Here is a 23730-nt window from a genome sequence, read left to right as displayed (position 1 = left end):
TTATTGAAATTAGTACCAACAATTTAGTGAGCCCGCATTGGTGCCTTCGACTCACAAGCACAAGAAGAAGACTCACCTTAATTCGCTGGTAACCAAATAACTGATTGGGTCGTTGAATTGGATAATGTCGCACCAACTAATAATAAATACAACCGTAATCAATAATTAAGATATTACCCCACGAATGATCGAATCATTCCAAGAATCGGTAAAAGACCATATTGCCCCAAATAATTCCCAAGCCAACCCATAGTTGACTGAAAATCAACAAGTCAACAAAAGTCAACAGTGGGCCAACGACTGAGTATGTTCTGCATACTCAATCTACGACCAACGTACTCTACCATTCGCCAGTATGCGATGTGTATGAGCTGGGTATGGCCAACGTACTCCACAGCAGCCCAAACTCATCATTAAGGGCTTAAATGGTTAAGCCACTAAGTGCACTTCTCATATTTGATCCTAAATAATGGCTTAACCCATGAAGTTTCTGACTTTAAGTAATTGCATGACTAAACAGGGCTCAAACCTCAAAACTCTAACTTCCACAACACTCAAGGTCACTTAACTCATGCATGGGCCAAAGGGAACGACTAAGCAACCATTTTTATGCATGAAGGCACTCAAAGACATCTAAAATGACAACCAAGAAGCTCTGGAGTACCTGATATTCACAAAGGACCAAGCTTTCAGGAAATTTTTTCATAAATACCCATCCAAAGAGATCTTGAAAGAACATCAGCAAGGTGTGGACTTTATACCTTCAAAATGCGCACAAGATGAAGGAGTTTCTTGATCTATAAGCTTGAAAGCAAGACCACCTTCTTTAAAGGCCTTCTTCCTCAACAAGGATGAAAAATTCACCAAAAGACTCCAATATCTTCACTCTCAAGGCTAGGGTTCAATATTAAGGCATAAAGGGAGTGGAGGCTAATTATGGGAGGTCTAAGGGTGAGATAATGTGTTTATATTGGGGTAAAACCCTTAAAATTAGGGTTTCGCATCAGCTTGCGTACCACCAACGTACTCCTAATACACCCAGCTTACTAGGCTAGTCCTCACAATCACCTCTCGCCTAGTATGTTGGGTGTATATGTAACATCCGGAATTTCAGGTATTATATTTATTCATTTTTATTTTGAGTTTTGTGAAAGACTCGGCAAGTTGGTGCGTAGACTCGCCGAGTGGAGACGCGATTTCTCACTCGCATTAATGACCGAACTCGATGAGTCGCATTGGTGGACTCGGCGAGTCCGCGCTGTTTAATTAAACCCTAATTTCTCGGGTTTGGGGCCTATTTAAAGGGCCTTATGGCTGTCATTTTTGCTCACCAGTCCCCAGAGCGAAACCCTAGTGAGCTTGAGCGTTTGGAGTGAGAGAAGGAGCCATTGTTGACCTTGGTGGTGTTGTCTAGCATGGGAAAGGAAGCTATAGCCAAGAGGAAGCAAGAGGGTTAACTTCCTGAAGATCTGAGGTCCAGAACATCAAGTTTGAGGTACTATTTTCGAACCCTTTTCTGTTGAGGTGATGTTCATGTTGATTTAAGGCTTATTGAGCCCTTTTGTGGCTAGATCTAGTGCTCCCTTGGTCCCTTAAGCGAGTTAGGTTCTGGATCTGGACCCTTGGAGGTCCAGAGTGTCCCTTTGTCCAAGCTTTTTATGAATCCATGGAGGTTTTGGTTTGGGATCTTTGTGCTTGAGGTTAAAACACCATTTATGAGTCATTAGGTGTGATATGAGCGCCAAGACATGAACTTTACGTGATAAGTAAGCTTGGAAGGACTGGATCTATGAGTTAGTGGAATAGATCTGACCTCAGAAGGTCATTTGGGGTTGTGCATGGAATGCACTCGTCGAGTCCATTGGAAGACTCGACGAGTTGGTGCGGGTTGTTCGGTGATTTCGAACCAGGGGTTGAGTAACCGAGTTGGGTGAGTGACTCAGTGAGTCGGAAGGGACTCAAAGGAATTGGGTCCCCATAGAGACTCGGCGAGTCCATGCCAGACTCGGCGAGTTGGGTTGACCGTTGACCATTGACTAGAGTTGACCAGTGTTGACTTGATAGGGTTAGTCAACCCTAGTTGGGAAAGTGTTAATTAGAGATGTATTGTGTTATAGGAGGACTATAGCTCGGGAGATCGAGCACTAGTGATTTCAGGGATTTACGAGTTACCGAGATACGCGAGGTGATTCTTCTCACTATACTTTACCTTGAGTAGGCAATTCGAGTTATGTGATACAGTGTTTGTATGCTATATATGTGTTATGTGTTGCACTGCATTATTCTAATGTGATTTATGTTGTGCATGTTTATAGAGTTAGAACCTGAGGGTTCACAGAGTTTGGGTGCACGGACCCACAGAGTTATAGCCTCGAGTGGCTAATATGTGTTATATGTGGTATTTTGGGCAACTCACTAAGCTTTGTGCTTACAGTGTTTGGTGTTATTTGTTTCAGGTACTAGTGAGGATCGCGGGAAGGCGCCGGCCTGATCAGTACACACACGGGATTTTTATGTCATGAGATCTTGGGAAATTGTTATACACTATGAATTTGAGTTTCAAACAATGATGTTTTTATGAATAATAAATGAATTACGTTCTTATAAAATGTGAAAATTTGATTTGAAATTTACGGTGTTACAAGTTGGTATCAGAGCCTTGGTTTGAGGGATTCGAGTACACCTTCGGGCGTATTTGAACTCAAACTGAGGATTTGAGGAATAATTTCAAAAAGAGTAAAATATTTTTGGAAAAACGCAGAGCATAGTTGTGTGTACAATCAGTCAGCGCCCGAACGGTGATTTCCCAAGATACCCTTATATTATATGTTATGATATTGATATGATGTATTCCCATGCTAGAGTGGGCTAGGTACTCCTATTAGGACTAGAGTGGCCTCATTTGTGATGCCTTAGCCTAGGGAGAGGTAAGCTGCTATGAGATGCTTGAGAGTGAGTAGGTAGCAGCGAGGAGCTTATGAGAGATCTGTTAGAGAGTGGATTATGCATAATAGAGTACTTGGGATTTGGGATCCGAATAGGAGGACTTGGGGTGTATACTGATACGGTGCAGACAGTAGTATTGGGCCCGTACTATTGAAAACACCGGGGCGGTATACAGTCCAAGTAAGAATCTTCGGGATGCCAGGGATCAAGGAGGGATGAGTTATCGAGCGCGAGTATGCTCGAGAGAGTTTCTAATATATCGTATGTTGTTTTTCAGAGGTAGATCATGGTGAGGACATGTCATATGCCAGAGAGTAGCGGGGCTAGTGATGAGGAGATCCGCCGGATCATCCATGAGGAGGTGGCTGCAGCCATCAGGGCAGAGATACCAGAGATGTTCGGGTTTATTAAGACCACGTTGATTGAGACTTTTAACGAGCGTTATGCCGCTCTTTCTGAGGCTGCTGTTGCGGCGGCCACCGCAGCCATTGCTGCTGCTAGGCCGCAAAGGGGTGACTCGTTGTTGTTTAGGGAGTTCAGCAACACGAAGCCACCAGAGTTTGACGGGACGCAGGACCCGATTGCAGCGATGTGATGGGTATCTGACATTGAGGGTTGCTTCTACACATGCTCGTGCCCGGAGCACTTGAGGGTTCGGTTTGCGCTGAACCAACTTCACCTGCGGGCGAAGGACTGGTGGAAGTTCACGACAACACACTATTCTCCAACAGAGCTTGCTGCGGTGACCTGGGAGAGGTTCACCACCATGTTTCGTGATGAGTACGTTCCTCCGGTGGAACGGGATCGGTTGGCACAGGAGTTTTTGACCCTCAAGCAGGATACAGAGTCCGTTACGATTATCACCAGGATGTTCCATGAGAGGTCGATGTTCTGCCCTGAGCACGTGTCTACTGAGCAGGCACGTATGAGCCGTTATTTGAGTATTTTGCGGAGAGATATTCGGGAGTTCGTGGCGAACTCCTCATACCGGACATTTTGCCGAGCTTCAGGAAAATGCCTGAAAGAGGGAGATTGAGCTAGAGACTCAGGCTAGGGAGGAGGCGGAGTCTCAAGGGAGGGATCGGCGACCGGCACAGTCCTAGCCGGCAACCAAGCGGGCCAAGCCCGCTAATCCCAAAACAGGGAGCCAGAAGGGCAGCACTTGTGGAAAGTGAGGCAATGGTCATGATGGAGTTTGTAGAGCTGGATCTTGCTACAAGTGTGGCAAGGAGGGGCATATGGCCAAGGACTGCCCCTAGGGGTTTGCAGTGTGTTTTCACGGCAACCAGACCGGACACCGGAAAGCAGAGTGTCCGCAGTTGTGGGGATCAGCTCAGGGAGCACCTCAGGGATCTTCCCTTGCCGCCATCAGAGCTACCGAGAGTCGGCCAGTGAAGGTCGGGGCGCCGAGGGCACGAGGGAGAGCCTTTCAGTTGACCGCGGAGGAGGTCCGCGCAGCGCCCGATGTCGTGGCTGGTATGTATTCTTTCGTGTATTTATTTTGATGTTGAGATATTATGCTTATATTATATTATGCGTAGGTACTTTTCTTGTGAATTTTGTACCTGCCTTGGTGTTATTTGACTCGGGTGCGAGTCGGTCTTTTGTATCTTTGGATTTTCGTCAGTATATCAATGTTAGTCGTGAGGCGTTGAGTCGGCCTCTGAGAGTTTCCATAGCTGAGGAGAGGGTGATATATGCCACGGAGGTGATCCGTGGGTGCGTATTCAAGATTTTCGGTGTTGAGTTCCCGATTGATTTGGTTCCTATTTCGATGGGTGATGTCTGTGTCATTGTGGGCATGGACTAGTTGAGCAGATTCGGTGCGGTTATCGGCTGCGAGCGGCAACTAGTGACCATACGAGACCCTAGTGGGAGAGTTCTTACAGTGTACGGCGAGGGTACACGTTCTGGGTCAGCGTTTTGTTCGGCCGCTAGAGTGAGGCAGTGTCTATAGCAGGGCTGTAAGGGCTTTCTGGCGTATGTGATGGATACACGGGTTGATTCAGAGAGGCCGAGGTCAGTTAAGGAGGTTCCGATAGTGCGTGAGTTCCCGGATGTATTTCCAGAGGAGTTGTCGGGTGTGCCTCCCGTGAGGCAAGTGGAGTTCAATATTGATTTGGTTCCGGGGGCCGCGCCTATCGCCAAGGTGCCTTATCGCCTTGCACCTGCAGAGATGCAAGAGTTATCCTCGCAGCTTCAGGTGCTGCTGGGAAAGGGATTTATTCGGCCAAGCAGCTCGCCGTGGGGAGCGCCTATCCTTTTTGTCAAGAAGAAGGATGGTTCACACCGGATGTGCATTGATTACCGGGAGTTGAACAAGCTGACAGTCAAGAACTGTTACCCGTTGTCGAGGATCGACGATTTGTTCGATCAGTTACAGGGAGCATCTTGGTTCTCCAAGATCGATTTGAGGTCTGGATATCATCAGGTAAGGGTGCGAGATGAGGACATCCAGAAGACAGCGTTCAGGACGCATTATGGGCATTACGAGTTTGTGGTGATGCCTTTCAGGCTCACCAATGCCCCGGCAGTGTTCATGGATCTCATGAACCGAGTGTGCAGGCCGATGTTGGATCGGTCGGTGATTGTATTCATCGACGACATTTTGGTATATTCGAGATCTAGAGAGCAACATGAGGAGCATTTGAGGGAGATTCTCGTAGTTCTGAGATCGGAGAGGCTTTACGCCAAATTCTCCAAGTGTGATTTCTGGTTGCGAGAGGTCCCGTTCTTAGGGCATCTCGTTAACTAGAAAGGGATATTGGCCGATCCGGCCAAAGTTGAGGCAGTGATGAGTTGGGAGGTGCCAAGGTCACCCTCCGAGATCAGGAGTTTCTTAGGATTGGCAGGTTATTATTGGAGATTTATCAGGGATTTCTCTAAGACCGCAGTGTCACTCACCAGGTTGACCCGAAAGGGTGTCGCTTTTTCATGGGGCCCCGAGCAGCATGCCTCCTTTGAGACGCTTCGCCAAAGGTTATGCGAATCCCCGGTGTTAGCCCTCCCGGAGGGAATGGAGGACTTTGTGGTATACTGTGATGCGTCGATCTTGGGGGTGGGAGCGGTGCTTATGCAAAGAGGGCATGCGATAGCATACGCAACGAGGCAGCTGAAGCCTCATGAGACGAGGTATCCCACCCATGATCTAGAGTTGGGGGCAGTGGTGCTTGCCCTCAAAATTTGGCGTTACTATCTGTATGGGGTTCGGTGTGCGATATACACGGACCATAAGAGCCTGAAGTATTTGATGGATCAGCCTAACCTAAATATGTGGCAGAGGAGGTGGTTGGATGTGGTCAAGGATTATGATTGTGAGATCCTGTACCATCCGGGCAAGGCTAATGTCGTAGCCGATGCACTGAGTCGTAGGGCGGAGAGCGCCCCATTGCGAGATGTATGTTTTCGATTGACCGTGATGGCTCCGGTGTTGGACACCATTCGTGGAGCACAGGATGAGGTCGTGAGATCGGAGAACCAGAAGAGAGAGCGAGTTGTTGGGTTGGTATCGGAGTTCGTTACCGATGGTCGGGGGCTTATGACATTTCAGGGGCGTATATGGGTACCGTTTGTGGGAAGGACGCGTACCATTTTGATGGAAGACGCTCATCGGTCGAAATTCTCGATACATCCTGGGGCCACTAAGATGTATTTAGACCTGAGGAGAGAGTATTGGTGGCCCTGTATGAAGAGGGATGTTGCATGGTTTCTTGAGAGGTGCTTAACCTGCCATAGGGTTAAGGCCGAGCACCAGAGACCGCATGGTAAGTTGCAGCCGTTGGAGGTTCCTGAATGGAAGTGGGAACAGATGACCATGGATTTTATCACCAAATTGCCAAGGACTGCTAGGGGAGTCGATGCAATTTGGGTGATTGTGGACAGGTTGACAAAGAGCGCCCACTTCCTTGCAATCAATGAGAGTTCTTCCGCAGAGAAATTAGCAGAGATGTACGTGAGGGAAGTGGTATCACGACATGGAGTGTCGATCTCGATTGTCTCAGACCGAGATGTGCATTTCACTTCTAGATTCTGGAAGAAGTTTCACGAGGAGTTGGGTACTAGGCTGCATTTTAGTATCACATATCACCCCCAGACTGACGGACAGAGTGAGCGGACGATTCAGACGCTCGAGGACATGCTCCGGGCATGTGTGTTGGACTTCGGGGGGAGTTAGGACACGTATTTGCCCTTGGCAAACTTTTCCTACAACAACAGCCATCATTCGAGCATTGGTATGCCACCCTTTGAGCTGTTGTATGGGAGGAGGTGTCGGACCCCCATTTGCTGGGGAGAGGTCGGGCAGCGTATTATGGGTAGTACGGAGATTGTGCTGCAGACGACTGAGCAGATACAGCAGGTCAGGTAGAGGTTATCGACCGCTCAGAGTCGTCAAAAGAGTTATGCGGACATGCGCCGGTTCGAGCTCGAGTTCCAGGTCGGTGACCTTGTTCTCCTGAAGGTCTCTCTTTGGAAAGGAGTGATCCGATTCAGGAAGAGGGGAAAGCTAGGGCCCCGGTATATTGGGCCATTCAGAGTGATCGCAAGGGTGGGCAGGGTAGCGTATCGCTTGGAGGTACCTTCGGAATTGGAGCGGATTCATAATACCTTGCACATGTCTCAGTTGAGGAAGTGTATAGCCGATGAGTCGGCGGTAGTGCCGTTAGAGGACATTCAGGTGGATGCGAGCCTGAACTACGCGGAGAGACCAGTTGCGATTGTGGATCGGAAGATCAAGGTTCTAAGGAACAAGGAGGTGCCTCTCGTACAGGTTCAGTGGCAACATCGGAAGGGATCCGAGTTGACCTGGGACCTAGAGCGTGAGATGCGGGAGCAGCATCCAGAGTTATTTAAGGAATGAGACTTCGAGGGCGAAGTCAGATTCAAGTGGGGGAGACTTGTAACATCCAGAATTTCAGGTATTACATTTATTCATTTTTATTTTGAGTTTATGAAAGACTCGGGGACTTTGTGTGTAGACTCGCCGAGTGGAGACGCGATTTCTCACCCGCATTAATGACCGAACTCGACGAGTCGCATTGGTGGACTCGGCGAGTCCACGCTATTTAATGAAACCCTAATTTTTCAGGTTTGGGGCCTATTTAAAGGGTCTTATGGCCGTCATTTGTGCTCACCAGTCCCCAGAGCGAAACCCTAGTGAGCTTGAGCGTTTGGAGTGAGAGAAGGAGCCATTGTTGACCTTGGTGGTGTTGTCAGCAAGGGAAAGGAAGCTATAGCCAAGAGGAAGCAAGAGGGTTAACTTCCTTAAGATCTGAGGTCCAGAACATCACGTTTGAGGTACTATTTTCGAACCCTTTTCTGTTGAGGTGATGTTCATGTTGATTTAGGGCTTATTGAGCCCTTTTGTGGCTAGATCTAGTGCTCCCTTGGTCCCTTAAGCGAGTTAGGTTCTGGATCTGGACCCTTGGAGGTCCAGAGTGTCCCTTTGTCCAAGCTTTTTATGAATCCATGGAGGTTTTGGTTTGGGATCTTTGTGCTTGAGGTTAAAACACCATTTATGAGTCATTAGGTGTGATATGAGTGCCAAGACATGAACTTTACGTGATAAGTAAGCTTGGAAGGACTGGATCTATGAGTTAGTGGAATAGATCTGACCTCAGAAGGTCATTTGGGGTTGTGCATGGAATGCACTCGTCGAGTCCATTGGAAGACTCGACGAGTTGGTGTGGGTTGTTCGGTGATTTCGAACCAGGGGTTGAGTAACCGAGTTGGGTGAATGACTCGGTGAGTCGGAAGGGACTCAAAAGAATTGGGTCCCCATAGAGACTCGGCGAGTCCATGCCAGACTCGGCGAGTTAGGTTGACCGTTGACCATTGACTAGAGTTGACCAGTGTTGACTTGATAGGGTTAGTCAACCCTAGTTGGGAAAGTGTTAATTAGAGATGTATTGTGTTATAGGAGGACTATAGCTCGGGAGATCGAGCACTAGTGATTTCAGGGATTTACGAGTTACCAAGATACGCGAGGTGAGTCTTCTCACTATACTTTACCTTGAGTAGGTTATTAGAGTTATGTGATACAGTGTTTGTATGCTATATATGTGTTATGTGTTTCACTGCATTATTCTATGTGATTTATGTTGTGCATGTTTACAGAGTTAGAACCTGAGGGTTCACAGAGTTTGGGTGCACGGACCCACAGAGTTATAGCCTCGAGTGGCTAATATGTGTTATATGTGGTATTTTGGGAAACTCACTAAGCTTTGTGCTTACAGTGTTTGGTGTTATTTGTTTCAGGTACTAGTAAGGATCGCGGGAAGGCGCCGGCCTAATCAGTACACACACGGGATTTTTATGTCATGAGATCTTGGGAAATTTTTATACACTATGAATTTGAGTTTCAAACAATGATGTTTTTATGAATAATGAATGAATTACATTCTTATAAAATTTGACAAATTGTTTTGAAATTTACGGTGTTACAATATAAGCGTATACCCTATTCGCCCAACGTACTAGGCTCAACCTAAAAGCCCTCCTAACTTCAAATGGCCATAACTTCTTCCTTCTAACTCCAATGTTGACATTCTTTATATCCACAAAAAGGTGATGAAAAGCCCCACAATATTATCTAGATATCTTGGACTAAAAACTTCTAGAACAAACTCCATATTTCATGCAAGGCCCCAACTTATTACTTTCCCTTTTGTACTCTTCAGCCCAAAACACAATTCAAAGATTTGATCTCCCAACCATCAATACCCCCTTCTCAAGGACTAAATACGCCTCCTTAAGGCCTCAAAGATTTTATGGAATAGATTTCTTGCCCATGACCCTGAATCACAGAATGGACCAGAACATGCTTTTACAATTCTCCCTCACTTAATTTAGATTTCGACCTCAGAATCATTCCTTACTATCTCATCTGCCGAACCCAACGATCCTAACTAAACTCTCTGAATTCAAAAGATAACTAGGAGAGTTACTTAACTCTGATAACCAATAACCTTACTACCGTTGAACCCAAAATAGCAGAAAATCAACATCCTTATCAAAGAATGAACTTCAAGTTTGCCTTAAGCCAATGAGTGCCTAACCGCTATGCCTGAAAATAAAAACGTTGATCGATGTTTGACTCCCTGGTAGACAGAACCATTCCAAACCATTCCCACAATGACTCAACATCATAACCCAAACCGCACAAACCTATCCGTACTGAAAAATTTTACTTGAATCATGTATGCCCCGACTACTTACCGGTACCGAAAATCCTTATCTAAAACAAAATCAGCTCCAGACTAAAAAACCGAACACATACAGGTGGTCCTGGTCCATCTTCCAACACAACTCTATCATTCAATCACTCCCAATGAAGGACAATTCAACCAATGCTTGAGTGATCACCATGTCTGCTTAACCCCAATGATGGCTACAAACAAAACCGAGTACTCACATCACATTTGGCCCCAAGCTAAACTACGATTTTGCAAGTATTTCAAATGTTGAATCCTACTCACAACCCTTCACCCAACCTTGTGATGATCTAAATAATCCTATAGAATACCATGGGCCAAGTCATAGACTTCCATCACTGATGCCACCACCTACCAACCTAATGAATGTTATGGCTGCTCCGCGGTCTTATAACATTTCCACACTCACATCCTATTCTAGTGAATTCTATAGCTGCTTTGCAGTCTTACATCACTCCTACAACCACATACTAACCTGGTGAATGATACGGCTGCTCTACAACCTTACATCACTTCTACAACCGCATACTAATGTGGTGAATGCTACAACTGCTCTATAGGCTTACATCACTTCCACCACCCACACACTAACTTGGTGAATGATATGGCTGCTCTGCAGTCTTTCATCATTCCTACAATCTCACACTAACCTAGTGAATGCTATAGCTGTTCTGCAATCTTACATAACTTCTACAACCGCGCATTACCCTGGTGAATGCTATAGCTGCTCCACAATCTTACATCACTTCCACAACCATACACTAACTTGGTGAATGTTATGGCTGCTCCGTAGTCTTACATCACCTCCAAAGAACACTATTCCTTGCTTAACCCTAAACCATCTTGCAACCAGAACTGGCTCTCAAGTTGATTTTGGATGATAACATGTTAACTGACCTTCCCAATTAATCCTTATTCAAACAATATCTTATCCGCACCACCCGATTAGCTTTTCATGGCCCCTGCGGCCACACAGTAGTCTGATCCGGACTCACAATCCTGACATGTCTTGGTTTCTTTCCAACCTCAAGGAACCCTGACATACCCTCTATCTATACTGATCCAAAACTCTAACATGGGCACAATTTCTAAAATGGATTGCACTTGGAAATATCCCCAGCAGCCCCAAGTGACTATCCCTCACTTGGATTCATCCACAATCTAATAACTTCATAATGAATGGATTACCTAGCCATCCCACAATCTTCCTACCCAATCACCACCATGTTGAGCTTACTAGACTAAGACCCAATGAACAAACGATATCAACGTATCAGGTTCTCACACCCCAAACCAGATGAAGCACTTTACTACTCTCGACAAAGATTTTTGTATCCAAAGTACCTTCCCTTGATACAATTCCACATCCTTTTACAATACCAACTGACGAAAAGGAAACCAAAAGACCCATAATTGGAACATATAGATAGTCACTTTAATGTTCTTCCTACTACCAAAACAAGCCCGAGTCTGCTACAGACCATAATTCCACAATCCATCAATTCAGGGTAACATACCCAGAAGCCATGATATACCATAACAGAACATGAATATTGGTTGTCACGATCATTGACCTCCAATTATACAACTCAAAACCTTCGAAGCATCCCTACATATTGACGATGAACAAGAACAACCAGTGTTCAAGAAAGCACTGACATCAATTTGATAATCTGAAGTTTTCCACTGAACTAATCTCATGCATAACTACATCTACCGAACCCTGAAGTTGATTGACAGATAAGCCACTACTTATATTAGACTATATGTTGCAATATATACCCTACTGACGAATCCTTCAACACTAATATTTAACCCGAGTGACCCAAACGGATTATGACCTAAACACTAGCGAACTCGAAAGAACCACTGACTACAACTAGCTCTGTGACCAATAACTTCTTGCTGCGAAAATGAATTGTGCATTCATGAGCTCATACAACAAAGGTTAATTTTCTTTACGCTCCGTATTGACCACCTCTTGAACCAAAGCCTCGCAAATCCCTATAACACATTCTTCTGAAACTGCGGACTCAAATAGATCGATGATCTTTCAAGTAACATGTCTAGTTCTCCACCACTTGGGTTCGAACTATCACCAACTGAAGTTCCAGACAACCCACACTTCAAACCGACTCATCCAGATACATACAATTCCTGACTCTTGGAATGTATAACATGTCTCAAGATAATCTGCCAGATAAAGACCCAACAACTCAAAGACATTCTGAATATCATATGGAGACCTCGGAAACTACCCAGACCTAACTGCCTCTATCTTAAAGAGTCCCATGCAATTGCACAAGCAATAACTCTAATAGCCCATTCATAGCACCGATTCTCTATCTAAGAACAATTGGACTACCACAAACTTCACCTCTGATTCCCTAATCTTCACTCTATCATGAGATGCAATCATGCAACATGAGGCATCATCCTCATAATCAAGATACAATCAAAGTTTTCATTCCCGATTCACTTTTCTTGATCATCTTGAACAACCTGCCAGGACACACTCTAACTGAACTCAAGGAAAGCATACCCCTGGTCCTCATCTTATACAGTATCCATGAAAATGACACTCCTTCCACATATGAAATTTTCTTGAGGCGATCAAACCACCAGAATCTTATAACGTATTTCCACCTTAGTCTCGGGTACCACAACCATCCAGTTTACCTCACTGGCTCATCATCTGATCTCTACAATCCTACACTCGGTCTTTCTTTCCTGCTAACATAGGAAATTGGAGGAAAAAATCCTCATCATAAAAGATGATAGCATAAGCCATCGGCCGATCACTCAAACTCAAGACTGCCATCCTCAAGTTGCTCATCCCCCACTCCCTCATTGAGTCCCATTACTCAAAATGACAATACTTCTTGTAAGGACCCCAAGACTGTGAAAATAACTACTCATCCAAGTCTGCACCATTCAACCCCAACTGACATGGCTACTAAGGCCCAAACAATCACTCGAACCGCCTTCTTCCCGGACAACCATAACCAGAAAGCAACTGATAATACCCAAAATGCTACAACAAATTCATGGTTCCAAACCATGTTCCTACCCTCAACCAGTTCCTTAGAATTTTCAGGACTTTCCTTGATTTCGAGTACAGGTCTTGTGCTTCCAATAATACAGGCCCAATACTACATTCCACACCTATCTGTACTTTCCTCAGAATCATCTTGAACCCTCTAATCACTTCCTCATAATGATACCCTCCAAAATCTGCTAAATAGCGGATCACTCTCACTAAATTGCTTCCTAGTCTCTTCTAGGATTCCCACTTCACCCTGCTATTAGTTGTTGAAGGACCTATACTAATGTCAGTTAACTACTTCACAAATACAATTACATGCAACAATACTTAGATAATCCTTCGACTAAAAGACTCAACCCTACAATGGTTAGACTCAAATGAGAGTTATGCAACAAGGCCAAGTCAACCACTCTAAGATCATTTAACCCTTATTACATGTAACTTAACATATTCATGCAATAGCTAACTTACATTAGTTTGAGTCCTACAAAGCACAAAGCAAGCAACATTCAAGCATCAAGAACTAATAACATCACATAAACAGGAACTCCTATCTTAGAAGCTCCTGATGAACTCTAGTCACTAGCATGCATCACTACTAACTCACACAACAGGCATAAAGGCAACTCTCCTAATCCTACCGTGCAACAATGAGCATATACTTAGCCCTAATCTAGCATGCAATTCTCATATACTCATATCAAATATCAATCATAAAACATATATGGGTATTTTGGGAAATACTTACTTGAGCTGGATTGATTGCACGCATCACACCCCTTTATTTAAAAACTTTCTTAGAAAATAATTTTCTTTTAGAAAGTTTTACCAACTCCTCAGTTTTAATTCAAGCACACCCTAGAGTATTCCTGAATCCCTCAAAACAAGACTCTGATACCAACTTGTAACGCCCTAAATTTCCACCTAAAAATTTCAATTAAAACATTAAGTGTTTATTCAAATCACAACTACAATATATTAAAACATTTATTAGAGTATCATTCAAAAGTTATCATGTAGACAAGTCCCCCATTGCTGCAATGTAATTGAGTTGTGTCCCTCCTTTAATATAAGAAAACCTAAAACATGTAAACCATAAATCATAAGCACAAAGTTGAATGAGTTCCCCAAAATACCACACACATCACATCACAAATAAACAGCTATGGGTTATAAGCAACCATGGGGACTATCAGCAGTCCCAGTGGGAAAACAACACGCCTAGTTGATTATCAGCATCCCCAGAGACTATCAGTAGTCTTAGTACACAGTATCATATATCACAGTAACAACATGCAAGACCCAACAAGTCAACACACAGACATACACACACACATACACACACACACACATATATATATATATATATATATATATATATATATATATATATGTGTGTGTGTGTGTGTGTGTGTGTGTATATATATATATATATATATACATATATATTACCATACAGGCTCATACAAGCATGCAAGAGTCACATAGACACACATCACAGGAGTAGACTCACCTCAATCTGCTAGTAACCAAACAACTGTCTGGGTCGCTGAACCGGATAATATTGCACCAGCTAATGAAAAATACAAACCTAATCAATAATTAAGATATTACTAGAGGAATGATCCAATTATTCCAAGAATGGTCAAAATTCCATTTTGCCCCAAATAATTCCCAAGCCAATCCATAGTTGACTTAAAATCAACAGGGCAACAAAAGCCAACGGTGGGCCAACGACTGAGTATGTTCTGCATACTCAATCTACGACCAACGTACTCCACCTTTGGCCAGTATGCGATGTGTACGAGTTGGTTAAGCCACTAAGTCCACTTCTTAGATCTGATCCCAAATAGTGTCTTAACCCATAAAGTCGTTGACTATAAGTATTTGCTTGACTAAAGAGGGATCAAACCTCAAAACTCTAACTTCCAAAACACTCAAGGTCACTTAAATCATGCATGGGCCAAAGGAAACGACTAAGAAACCATTTTTATGGATCAAGGCACTCAAGAACATCTAAAAGCTCAGCCAAGAACCTCTGGAGTACATTATACTCACATAGGTCCATGCTTTTGGGAAAACATTTTATAAATACCCATCTAGATAGATCTACAAAGAACATTAACAAGGTATGGACTTTATACCTTCAAAAGATGCACAAAATGAAGGAGTTTTTTGATCTACAAGCTTGCAAGAAACACCACCTTCTTCAAAGACCTTCTTCCTCAAGAAGCATGCACAAATCACCAAAAGAATCCAATATCTTCACTCACAAGGCAGGGGTTTGATATTAAGGCTTAAAGGGAGTGGATGATGATTATGGGAGGTCCAAGGGTGAGATAATATGTTTAAATAGGGTTGAAACCCTAAAAATTAGGGTTTGGCATTATCTTGCATATGCCCAACGTACTAGGTTACACTCCACGATCACCTCTCAACCTAAAAACCTTCCTAACTTCAAATGACCATAACTTCTTCACTCTAACTTTGATTTTGATGTTCTTTATGTCCACAGAAAGGTGATGAAAAATCCCACAATATTATCTAGATATCTTGGACTAAAAACTTCTTAAACAAAATTTATTTTTTATGCAAGGCCCCGACTTATGACATTCCCTTTTCTATTCTTCAGCCCAAAACACAATTCAAAGGTTTGATCTCTTAAACATCAATATTCCCTTCTTGAGGACTAACTTTGCCTCATTAAGGACTCAAAGCTTTTATGGAATCGATCTCCAGCCCACAGACATGAATCACAAAATGGCCCGAAATTGGACGTTACAGGGACCCACCATTTTTAGTCATCCTGTACGGAGCTATCATACATTGACACTTGATAGTGTCATGGAACATAACTTTACTCTCCGTTCCTAGGTTGCACACATTATCCTAATGAGACTACCTAATATCAAACTTAATTGATTTAGGTGTCATCCATGACTCTAAGTGTATCCCTAGACTAGATTACAATGTCTATAACCAAATTTAATACTAACTCTATTCTTGGGTGACACCAACCTAATTCTAGTGTACTTATAATCCCTACAGAACATTAGGTATTATTATTTGTTTATCTTCATAGAAATGCTACTTTTAATACTATTATATGATGTTATCTATTTAATCATAAAATAGAACCATATATGGTTTGCACATAAGATAGTATATATCCTAACATATATCCAAAAAATAAGCACATAATTCACATATGACTTCCGACAAATATTTAATACTTTAATTAATACTGGTATTAAATCATGTTTATGAAAAGGAATATGCACCCACTTGACTTAGATGGGTGACTGATGATCTTGGTAGCATTTCGCCTAATACCTTAGATATTTCTTGACATGACCTAAGTATAATTAATATAGAGTTTTATTCTAATGATCCTGGAGACAAATAATAGTCTAGATCCTCACTAATCCTAATCTCTACATGAAGATCTATCAAGTAAGGATCAACCAAAAAATACAGTTGGGAAGCAAGATCATTTCGGCATAATAACTTTCCTAAAATCCAACAGCCAATCCAATGTGTCCATTCTAGAAACCTCTCCCATAAGTAGATCAATCAGTATGCCGACATGGAATTACTAATAAATCTTATTTATAGGTTCATAATAACGGCTTATGACTATAAATGTAAGTTACACTGAAAGTGATAGAGTGTAGCTTAACTTATAGAGATTCTTCCTTACCAAAATCCAGAAATTTTCAATGGCAGAACTCTGGCCTGATAGCTACAAGTCGGTGGGCTCCTAGGAATCTCAAGGCTTTTGTTACTAACACTCCAAAAGCTAAGAAAATCGGTTCCTAAGAGAGGAAAACTGATCTAGAGAAAAAGGGTATGAAAGGTTGTGTGAAAAATGGCCGAGAAGGAACATCTATTTAAAGCACACATAGGGCGCGTCATGTAAGGACAAGAGGCAAAATGTGCACTCTTGCCTTGCTGGCTCTTCTAGCCTCCTGTCACGTGTTGTTTGCTTGTTCATTCGCGTCCTAGCCTTCTAGAAACTGCCACGTGTCACCATTTCATGGTGCCAAATGTCATCATTTCCATGGGACATGTTGCCTTGTCTCAAAAGAGAAAGGGGCATCCAAAACTGCCACGTGTCGCCCCCGAATAGTGTCACGTCATTAGTGCACCTGACGTACTTTGCGCACACACATGAATTTCCAGATTTTTAAAATGTCGCAACTTCTTCATACGAGCTTCATCTTCTATGTTCTTTATATCCCCGGAAAGATCTCGACGAGATCTACTACTTTCATTAGACTCTATCGGTTAATTTTGACTTTATTTTTAAAGGTATATTTTTAACATGTTTAGACTATTAAAGTCCGTTAAATATTCTTAACTTTTTCATATAATATCCTTTATTGATTGTCTTTATATTGATGGAACCATATGGACGAGATCTTCTACTCTCGTTTAGATTATTTTTCCCAACAATCAACCGATCTTTACTTCGTTTTCTAAGTCATATACTATTGCGCTGAAACTTCGAAAAATCATAATTTCCTCTTACGAAGTCAGATTTGGACGTTCTCTATATGCACGCTCTTGGTTTAATGACTACTACGACTTTCTTTTAGATCTTTTAGGTTAAAAATTAGTCTATCAAAAATTCACTTTTTACGATACATAGAGTCGTGTAGGTTTAATCGCTAAACTTCAAAAAAACATAACTTCTTCATACGAAGTCGGATTTCAGTGTTCTTTATATGTATGGACTCCTTGTCACATATACTATAACTTTGGTTGAAGTTATTTATCCCAAATAACCTTCTATAAAAAGTCATATTTATAGTTTATTCTATTTAATTGACTAGTTCGAATCTATTGGCGTAACAAATACCTAGATTTAGTAGTTAGAGAAATTAGTCAAAACCCTAGAAATTTCAGTGGTGCCTTCGGAAATCCAGAAAACTCTAAAAGCTCCTCCAAGTGTTGCGTAACTCATCCCACACACCATGCAGAGCCATTCGATTCAGATTGTTCTTATTTTTGGTGTGCTTTCAGTTGGGGTATTTTCTATTATGTTGTTTACTTCTTGGATGCGATCACAAAAGAGGGATTCTTCATTGGATCCTCAAAGTCCAAATAACTGTAGAAAACAAAGAAACCAAAGAACACAAGTGTCTATTTTTCTATCTCTCTCATTTTCATTTTACTAGTTGCCTAGATCTGGTTAAATAGGTTTCTCTTATTTGTGTTATGAATTTTGATTATATGTTTCTTTTGAGGGTTTATAACCCAACAATTGTCCTCATCAACTCTTGACATTTCCAAACCCTATTTCAGCATGTATAGTATTGCTTTTGGTAATGGTAATATTCTCCATATCTCTCATATCATTCAACCGTGTCAAAAAAAAAATTCTTTTTTTATGTTCATGTTCCTCATCTTACAAAAATTTACTTTCTATTAATAAATTAACAAATGATCAAGGTGTCGATGTTTTATTTTTCCGAATCTTCTTGTGCTATTCAAAATCGTCTCACCAAGGACATTCTAGCTCGGGGATGGGTTGATTATGTTCTTTACATCCTTGAGCAAGACCAAAAGGCATTTTTGTGAGACCTTCTTCAAATCAACTAAAAGCCTCCTTAGATATTCGACATCTCTTTGCTATAATTAAAAAAATACATTATTCAGGTAAATCATATTATAATTATCTCCATCTCTTTGATATAGTTAAAGAGATGAGAAAATGTAAAATTACATAATCAAGCCTATTGGTAACATACCCTCATAAGATATATTTGGAAACGATAATTTGTGTGCCATACGATTTAGTCAAATATATTTATAGGCCACGAAAAGTAGTGTTCTTTTCACCAAATAACCATTTAAAGAGTATTTATTTACATATATTTGATGATGTTTGAGAAGTTCTATGTGGGAATAAAGAATTTATCGAGGCTACCATCACTGATATCATTTAGATGTAATCACCCTTTTGCTTGATTTTCTTGTAGAAAACCAGAAGACGCTAGCTATCACCTCTCCTATATCAAGAACCTTACAGAAAGAACGTTCACAAAGTGATTCTATCAACTGGCATAGTGGCATTATATCGAGCACTGGTGGACAGAGTTTGCAAGGCATATTTATTAGGATTCAACTGTACAACATAAAAAAGAATGTCGATTTCAAAAGCCAAATTTCAACACCTCATCATGTGTTTTTGGCATAATCTTTAATGGATTAGTCATGTGCTTAAGTAGAAGAGGAAGAAACCAAGAAACTTTCAAAGAAAACTAAAACTCAATAATTTATTCAGAACTATACATGCATGCCCAGATTGAATTGTAGGGATGTTGAAAGATGAAAATGAACATATTCAAGAATCCTGCGATTCTTTCCATAGTAGTAAGTAAATGATAATGATCCAAAATGTTAAACATAAAGGATAAGAATGTAAAGTTGAACATATTTCCAACATATTTCCAATAGTTTTAACTTTACTCTACTAACAACATAACTTACATATAACCCTCTCTGCTAATTATGGAAAGTCACTAACTTGTGACCCTGAACATATTTCCAATAGTTTTAACTTCCAAGATGGGCTAAATATCCCTACAATATGCATAAGTTGTGATAGTTAATCAGCAGTTTGATGAGCATACATTATTATGTATAATGATAAGTCTCAACAAATACATAGAAGACATAATACCATTAGACAATTACTCTCAAGTTGCATTAATATTATGGATTAAGTGAAGTGAAAGGATAGTATTGTTGCTCAATTCTTCACATATGATATCCCCTTCACTTTTTTTCCTCCAATTTTCACTTTATCAGATTCTACAATCTTAACTTCATCTTCCACATTCCTCATTGGCTTAAACACTTCTGTAATCAAAGGATTCCAACATCACTCGAACACTCAAGTTTAAAATTCTTACTCATTGCCTCATCCCAAAGCTCTTTCCCCTTTTAAAATTCACCATTTTTACAAAGCTTTGGTATCAACAAATCATAAACTTTTTCATACCCACCTAACGAGCTTTTCTTCATTAAATCAAACAACTCAAGTGCATAATTCACTCTCTCAACTAGAGGTGGCAAAAATTGACACGACACGAAACCAGACACGAACCCTACACGAAATAAACAGGTTTGGGTAAGATATTTCAACCTGTTTAAATAAACAGGTTGACACGACACGACACGAAAATTAAATGGGTAAGGTTATGGTTGAGAATTTCAACTCGTATATGACTCGAAAATGACCCGTTTATTTATATGCAAATTTTTTGAATTATTTAAATAAACTAGAAAGATACAAAACCAAAACCATAAGTAAAACAAAACCCTCGAATTGAGTCGCTTTGTAATGTTGAAATGACTTAGCCGTCTAGATCAAGACTTAATTTCAGTTTTTCCATTCTCTCCCAAACTACCCAGTCTCTTTCACCACTCTTACATCCTCGCGACCTTTTCATCCGCCTCTCCAACTCCCACTCTTTTAATTTTGTCATCTGAACTTGCTATGACTTCATCTATTCTGCCTCCAAACTATTAGTTTTTCCTCTCCGCCTACCTAACTCTTTGTGACATCCCCAAAATCACGGCCAGAAAAGACCGGTTTGTTTATGCTTTGTTTAAAAATCAGAGTTACATTTTAAATGAAAGTGTTGCGTAATTTGTCCCAAAACAAAATATGATAAAGATTTATCAAAAGCATTTCCATAGAAATGTATTTCATTAAAAGACTCGGGATGTCATGTTCGTACAGATCAAAAGCATAAACAGTACAATATAAGCCTTACTACATTATTTCATATCTACAGGCCTATATCCGTAATCCCTCGTCCAAACCCACAATAAATAAGTTTATTAATTTCATCAATCAACAATAACCCGATTACCCGTTCCCGTTATCCTCACTTTACGTCCCTAAACACCTATCATAAGGGACCTAGCCTAAGGATCATCATCGGGACGGACACTACTGCTAAGGGAATTCCTCAGTAATAAATGTCCTAAAGGCAACCATGTGGGGGATGGAGTACACCGGTGAATACATCGTTCACAAACACCTACAGGTTGCGAGCCTGTTAGTGTTCCACTAGACTGTCTAGAAGAGTCCATGGTCGTCATCCATACTCCTCTAGATGACAAAATCAACAACATCAACATCGAGGCCTCTCATCATTTTATCACACATCACCTATTACATCTACCCATGTTTTACCCCAACATTTTCGTAGATATAAAATACATATACAGTTTAAATCATTGAAAACATGTATAACAATGTTCATCCAGCATAGATAGCAAGTATTCAGATAATATGCACACATAGCACGTAATTTATATAAAATACTTCATATCTATGTGTAAGCTGAAAGTAACTATGCACTCACTTGATTGGGTCGTGACTCAGCACTCGGACAATGCTTCGATACTCTCAAAATGATGTTCCTTCGATAAAACCTAGTATTGATAACACTAGGGTTTAGTTTAATGATAACCGCGATAAATTAATTAGTCCGAGTATTATTAAGTGTTAATAATACTCGATAATAGCTCAAATAATTATTTTAAGGACCTAATAACATACCTATAATTATTTGAAGGCTATATTAAAAATTGCGTAAGCGTAGCACACTTACAACGAATTTTATCGAAAACCGGGACTTAATTGGAGCAGTGTTTCGAAACCGAAAGACTCCTTTTTATCGGGACTCCGGGAGCCTCGGGGCTTCCCTAGGGTGGTAGGGGTTTTATCTAGGCCTTAGGGGTGGTTTGGGGTTGTAGAGAGAGAAAGAAGTTAGAGAGAGAAGTGAAAAAGGTGTGAAAAATGAAGAAATCTCGGCCCCCTTTTATAGCCTTGCGAGGCCTCGGTACGTTGGGCGTACCTCGGACCTACGCGGGGCGTAACCATCGGATAAGAGCGCCAACTCGGACCAGCTGGCTTGCACTCCGGAAGAGATAAAGGAGAGGGTACACGGGGCGTACTGGCTTCAGACGCAGGACATATGCGAGGACTACGTGGCATGATCCGAAGCGAGATCTGAGACCATCATCGGACGGCCCACAACGCGCCACGTCATCAGTCTCGCACCAGGTTTCGCATTTTCATACTTCAACTTTAAAAATTCGTAACTTTCGCGTACGACCTCCGATTTCGACGTTCTTTATATCCACGCGAAGGTGGGAACGTACTCTACAACTTTCGTTTAGACTTCGTCGGCTAATTTTGGCTCGATTTTAAATTTTATATTATCAACGGGCCGGGACAGGATTGGTCCGTTAAATCCTCATAACTTCTTCATCCGACATCCGTTTTCGCCCATCTTTTTCTCGTTACGCTACTCTTAACGAGATCTTCGATTCTCGTTCAGGTCGTGTCGGCTAAAAATCGCTCGATCTAATATTTGAATTTCGGGTTGTACATTGTTAATCCGAAACTTCGAAAAATCATAACTTCTTCATACGAAGTCAGATTTTAGGCGTTCTTTTTATCGATGTTCTTAGTTTAACATATTCTGCGACTTTCGTTTAGATCGCTAAGGCAAAATATCACTCTATCGTAAATTCACTATTTATGCTCTCCGGTATCGTGTCGGTTCTGTCGCGAAACTTCGACGGGTCATAACTTCTTCGTTATAACTCGGATTTCGGCGTTCTTTATATGTACGGAAACCTTGAGACATATTCTACAACTTTATGTAGAGATATCGGGATTATCTCACACTTTAATTTTGACGCTCATTTTTATTCTTTATTAATTATACATTTATAATTAAATAATAAACACATAAACACACATAATTCACATAATACTCAAATATTTCATCTTTATTACTTCAAAAAGAGTTACAAGAGTTGACCGAGATTATTACATTGACAAAAATGCTTAGCCCTGAAACCCGGGCGTTACACTCTTACTCTGTCAACATGCTCAATCTTTTAACCTCACATGAAACGACATATTTCAAGGTATAGCCCTAACCTAAAACCCGACACGAACTCGACACGAAAATAAACGGGTTGTGTCACACCTCGAAACCGAAGGCGGAAACGTTCCGGGGCTGAGGACATCATGAAGTATCGCAACCAATGTACATAGTAAGTAGAGTAAACACAAAACATTACATTACATAGATTCATTACATTTGTTTGAAAGTAAAGTAATACAAGTTTTGTAGTTACATAAGTTAATCAAAATATGACGAGACTTCCATATGCTCCGTCATCTGCAAAAGTGTTAGGGTGCAAAGTCATGCTTGGATGTATTGTTTTAGGCTTTCCTCTTTGTATGTGTAAATGGGTTGAGTCTTTTCCTATAAATAGGAAGTGAGTGACTCCCATTATGTAAGAGTCCATTTTGGAGTGTTAGACTAGAGAGAGAAATTGTATACAAACCCATTTGTATAATCTTTCTAGATCTAATAAAAGCTTACAAAGATTTATTTACTCTTTGTGTTCTTGATTTGTATAATGAATCACTAGATCTTTTCTAATTCCGCACATGCCATCATAATCAACACCACTACAATTGGT

Source organism: Lactuca serriola, chromosome 4, assembly GCF_051521515.1.
Source record: "Lactuca serriola cultivar US96UC23 chromosome 4, Lser_US96UC23_V15, whole genome shotgun sequence".
In the NCBI taxonomy this organism is placed as follows: Eukaryota; Viridiplantae; Streptophyta; class Magnoliopsida; order Asterales; family Asteraceae; genus Lactuca; species Lactuca serriola.
The sequence above is the reverse complement of the archived record's forward strand: the minus strand, read 5'-3'. Positions refer to the sequence as shown.